Source organism: Bactrocera latifrons, unplaced genomic scaffold, assembly GCF_001853355.1.
Source record: "Bactrocera latifrons isolate USDA-ARS-PBARC rearing strain unplaced genomic scaffold, ASM185335v1 scaffold_222, whole genome shotgun sequence".
Lineage (NCBI taxonomy): Eukaryota > Metazoa > Arthropoda > Insecta > Diptera > Tephritidae > Bactrocera > Bactrocera latifrons.
The window spans coordinates 268,921-274,920 of NW_017535764.1; the positions used below are offsets into that span (position 1 = coordinate 268,921).

The following is a 6,000-nucleotide window of genomic DNA, read 5'->3' on the forward strand; positions in this document are numbered from 1 at the left end:
TAGTTGTTTTTATACTCTCGCAACAAAGTTGCTAAGGAGAGTATTATAGTTTTGTTCACATAACGGTTGTTGGTAAGTACTAAAACTAAAGGAGTCAGATATAGGGTTATATATACCAAAGTGATCAGGGTGACGAGTAGAGTTGAAATCCGGATGTCYGTCTGTCCGTCCGTCCGTGCAAGCTGTAACTTGAGTAAAAATTGAGATATCATGATGAAACTTGGTACACGTATTTCTTGGCTCCATAAGAAGGTTAAGTTCGAAGATGGCAAAAATCGGCCCCCTGCCACGCCCACACAATGGCGGAAACCGAAAACCTATAAAGTGTCATAACTAAGCCATGAGTAAAGATATTAAAATGAAATTTGGCACAAAGGATCGCATTAGGGAGGGACATATTTGGACGGAATTTTTTTGGAAAAGTGGGCGTGGCCCCGCCACCTACTAACTTTTTTGTATATATCTCGAAAACTACTACAGCTATGTCAACCAAACTGTATAGAGTCGTTTCTTTATGCATTTCAATATACAGTTCAAAAATGGAAGAAATCGGATAATAACCACGCCCACCTCCCATACAAAGGTTATGTTGAAAATAACAAATAACGTCAGAAACGCTAAATTTTACGGAAGAAATGTCAGAAGAAAGCTGCATCCAGGCTTTTTTTTTTAAATTGAAAATGGGCGTGGCGTCGCCCACTTATGGACCAAAAACCATAGCTCAGGAACTACTCGACCGATTTCAATCAACTTCGGTATATAATATTTTCTTAACACCCTGACATGTACGAAATACGGGTGAAATCGGTTAGCAACCACGCCTTCTTCCAATATAACGCTATTTTGAATTCCATCTGATGCCTTCTCTGTATAATATATACATTAGGAACCAATGATGATAGTGGAATAAAACTTTACACAAATACGGTATTTGAGCTGAAGTATCCCTTGTGGAAAAATTGTCGTGATCGGACTATAACTTTTCAAGGTCCCTGATATCGAACACGAAGAACTCAGTGCCTAACCTAACCTAACCTAATTTTTCACCGAAAATATAGGTAAATCTCTCAGATATTTTCATGTAATTCAAATGGCATCATTTTTATCCTGTCGCAATAAAGTTGCTAATAACGGTATATATCGTCAGATATATGGTTACATATACCAAAGTGATCAGGGTGACGAGTCGAGTTGAAATCCGGATGTCTATCTACCCATCCGTGCAAGCTGTAACTTGAGTAAAAATTGAGACATCTTGATGAAACTTGTCATGCGAGGGTATAAAATTTTCGGTGACACCCGAACTTAGCCCTTTTTTTCATAAATATCTAAATTGAATTACTTAATGATTTGTTAAATTAGGTGAAAGTAATCGAAGTAAACAATAAAACGAACTAGGCTATGTCGAAAAAGTGCTCACATTTAGATAAAAGAGTTGCGGTAATAGAAGACAAACTAAGTTCATTCTCTTCACTTCCTTCAGAGGAGGTCATTACCGAGGTCAATGAGCGTAAGAAGCGGGAAGCCAACGCGATCGCATTTAATATTACCGAATCCAAGGCGGTAGACGGTAAAGTAGAGCACGGTTATCATATGTTATTCCCGAGGAGCTCCATGAATGGCCAAGCTACGTAGGCTAGGGCGTTCAACACCCGATCGGTCGGCCTTTGCTGAATGAGACACAGTCTGTCACTCATGCCATAAGTATACTAAAATCCAAACCTGATCCTGCCCCACGAGACTCCTTCAAGTCAGATCTCACTCCGGCTCAGCAGTCACAATTGCAATCACTGAGGGAAAAACTTAGATTGCTGAATGACAGTGGCGTGAAAAACAAAACCATGGCACGCCTAGAATAGTTAACACAAACTTTCGCCAAGTCATCGAGGAAAGGAAATCTAAAGCACCTACAAGTATTCTACCAGAATACGCGCGGTCTAAGGACAAAACTGAGCGAGTTCCTAACCTCATCGGCAAGTAGTTCGCACGACGTAATATGTTTCACAGAGTCCTGGCTTTACACATCTATTCAAAATAATGAATTTTCGATAGCTCCTATATCACACTAAGGAGGGCAGGCATACTTCGACAGGAGGCGAGAGAGGAGGTGGTGTCCTGATTGCTTTTAAACGAACAATTAAAGCTGAGCTCATATCCATTGGGAACAATAACCTCCAGCAGATCTTCATAAGGATCAAAGGTGATAATGCTTGTATCATCATTGGGTGCGTATATATGTATACCACCACAATCTAATTATGAGATATACTATGTCCATACTGAATCATTAATACATTTGAGAGAAAATTTCCGGATTCAAGGATCATGATAGTGGGAGACTACAATTTGCCCAGCAGTACACCGCGCTTTGATTGCGAGAAGCTGCTGTACAATACCACTGCTCTGATTGAGTGTCAACAATTTAATCACATCTTAAATAAAAATAATAAGCTGTTGGACTCTTGCTTTCACGACTGTGGATAAATATTACCCACCTCTGGAGATCTCCTTGGATTTTCAGCCTAGCCTAATACCAAATTATCCGCCTTCTTATTCGTTTAAGAAAGCCGACTATGTGAGTCTTAATGCTTTCTTTTTAAGTTCTAACTGGATTGAGCTATACAAAATAGAAGAAGTGGATAATAAAGTTAGTTGGTTTTATAATAAAGTACAAGAAGGTATTTCTCAGTTTGTCCCTGTATATTCGAGGAAACCAAGTAAATTTCCCAGCTGGTTCTCTAAAGAACTTATAAAATTTGGTTTGTCAAGAACAAGAAAGGGGTACCGACATGGGAACTCCAGCATGGGAGCTAAATGAATTTGATGCTAACTTCAATTAAGTTTTTAAGCAGCTGTTGACCCTGGATACAAAAAAAGGAGCAGGACCTGATAGTCTGCCTAATATATTTCTACGCAACTGTGCTGCCGGGCTCTGTGAACCTATCACACATTTATTCAGCAAGTCTTTTCATCACGAAGCCTTTCGGCGTGGAAATCGTCGTTCATCAGTCCCATCCACAAAAACGGTCCAAGATCTGACGTCACCAATTATAAATAAAATGTATCCAATCTGCATTAGCAAAACTGTTTGAGAAAATTGTCCTGCCTCAGTTGATATCATCATTCAGAAATATCATTTCTCCTAAGCAACACGGATTTGTTGGTGGCATATCCACTACAACGAACTTATATACTTATGTCAACTACATTTCCAAGGCCATGGACAGCGGTATTCCAGTTCATTCAATATATACGGACTTTAGCAAGGCATGAGACTCTTATGGAGAAGCTAAAAAGTTATGGAGTGAATTGCAATGCACTACGCTGGATCAGATCGTACCTAACAGGAAGCATATTGCAAGTAAGGATCGACGGACACATTTCAGATGAGTGTGATGTCACATCTGGTGTTCCCCAGGGATCCCACCTTGGACTCTTACTCTTCAACATATTTGTGAATGACATTGGGAAAAAACTTCAGTCTGAGTAATTATTATACGCTGACGATTTAAAAATTTTCGAAGAATTTTCACCTTTCTTGATATTCACATCTTACGAAACGATATAGATGAGCTGTATAACTGATGTAAAATAAATAAACATGTTCTGAATGTGAAAAAATGCGCAGTGATGTCCTTCACTGTGCGCATACCCAGGTACTTTTAACCTACACGTTGAACGACCAAAGACTCACGGAAGTTGAAGACATCAGGGACTTGGGTATAACTAGAGTAGAGAGAATCCAGCACAAGTTCTGCAAAGCGCTGCTATTTCATAACAGACATAGAAACGATATCAATTCAACAGAAGACGACCGAAGAATTCTGAAAATAAATAACCTAAAATCTCGACGGCAGGTAGCAGACCTCATCTTCTTCTCAAAATCTTCAATGGATTAATTGATGCCCCAGAAATCCTTGCAGGCTTTGAAATCGTACCTAACGAGCTTAACCTTTGACAGATGAGGATTCTGAAAACTTGCAGATCGAACAAAAACTATGTAATCAATGACCCAAAGGAATCTGTAGACTGGTAAACGGTGGCATCAACTTCTTCAGCGGATCTCTACAGAACTTCAGAAAGATCGTTGAAAAAGCTTTATTCAAATACTAGCATACGAACTAGGTTACTTGTTTAATTCCTAATTTTATATGTTTAAGCCTGTTGTCTTATTTATAATTATAATGGTTATTAGATGTATAGTGCCGATTGGTGTTAAATATATAAATAAATAATAATAACCCAACTTCTAAAGAACAAAATTAAGAAAAAGTTTGTGAATGCCGAAACCCGGGATTGAACCGGGGACCTTTAGATCTTCAGTCTAACGCTCTCCCAACTGAGCTATTTCGGCACATTTTAAAATTTTTCAAAAGATTTTTACAACTTACGGTGATTTTAGTCAAAAATATGTATAATATAGAGAATTCTCTTGCTCTTGAAAAGCCTCTGCAATAAAGAACATAAAGACATAGAGAAGGCAGAGAACTTAAAACATCATCATACATAATTCAATTTGCACTTTCTCTATGCTTTAAGTGCTCTGACACGATCATGATGCATCGTTTACTTCGGTCGTTTACCAATGTCTACCATATCCCGCCATATCCCGCTGGGAAGTATGTAAAAAAAACTGATTTCATCGAGAACGAACAAAGGGAAATGCTTTGAAGAAAAAATATACAAAATCGCATACATATGGGTGATTATTTTGTATCATATGCACCATTTTCCGAAAAATAGTAATATTTTTAAATTTTTTACACAATCGGGAAAAATTAGACAGCAAATAATTTTAAATAAATTACGAAATGAAGATGTGCCAAATGAACTGAAATGTGCTCATATAAACACGACTTGGGTCATTCCTTTCCTTTGTTCAAAAATACTTAATGACCTTCATGAGCATGCATATTCGCATTATTTCGTTATCATTTCCACAATTGTAGCAAAAGAAGTTATATGGCATATATGTACATATATTTTGCCTTTGACACATTTGTCTGTATGTTTACGAAAGCAAATGCGAGCTACATACATATGTACAAACATTCATAATAGTGTCGGACGCATCTTCGTTGCCACGGACAATCAATGGACGAAATTCACGCTTTGTCAATGTGTCGAAGGACTGACGCGACGACAACACGTCACAAAATTGTGTTGATCAGCCAACCATGGTACAAGCAGAGATAAAGAAATGTTTAACTCCTTTGACAACTAATCGAGTTCAGTAGGTTTTGACGTTTATCAATTGGAAACGGGCGATGGCCAGATTGAAATCTTAGCAAAAAATATGTAAAAGGAGGGATTTGTTGCATCGTTCAAGACCACTTATAAAAAATGTAAAATAATGAAAATTAAATAAATTTGTGAAATTTAAAGGTATTTGTTGAAAGATTTTGTAATTTGAAGCATCATAGTATTATTTTCAATGGAAAATGATAAAAAACATTTAATGATTGAGAGCTAACAAGCTTAAATCCTTTTATTGAGCATTGAAAGATCAAAAGTCAGTTGTTCTAATATACTTAAAAAATTTTTAAATAGTTTCTCCATATAATAAATAACCACTATATAGTAGTTTTTATTCGTACTAAATGTTGGTTGTTTTAATATAAATGCCCAAAAATTGTTATTTTGTTCGATCTGGCCATAATGGAAAGTTCACGTAAGTGAGGAAAGTTCTCTGATCGCCATTCACTTTAGAGTGGTCAGAAACGATTCTTTTACATATGACTCAAGCAGCTCACGACTTCCGATCTTTGACTAAGTATCCTCTGGGTAGGCTAAGAACATCCGGAAGACACCTCTCCAGTGTTTTAGATGTACGTACGCTCCGAGGTCCTAACATCGGCTCGTACTACTACCATGTTGCAGCCAATATTCGCACCCGCCTCTGTGCAGCAAAAAACGCACGCAATCAAACACAAGGAAGGTTCGACGTCGAGAAGCTGCAATCACAACAGACAGCCGTACGATTTTCTACTCGGCTTGCAC

At 37.8% G+C, this 6,000-nt stretch overlaps 1 non-coding gene across 1 annotated transcript; it reads right to left on the reverse strand.

The window, feature by feature from the left end:
• Nucleotides 1-4,281: 4,281 nt before the first annotated feature.
• Trnaf-gaa lies at nucleotides 4,282-4,354 on the reverse strand. The gene has a single exon. It is a non-coding gene; the product is annotated as a tRNA-Phe (tRNA).
• Between the last annotated feature and the right edge of the window lie 1,646 nt (nucleotides 4,355-6,000).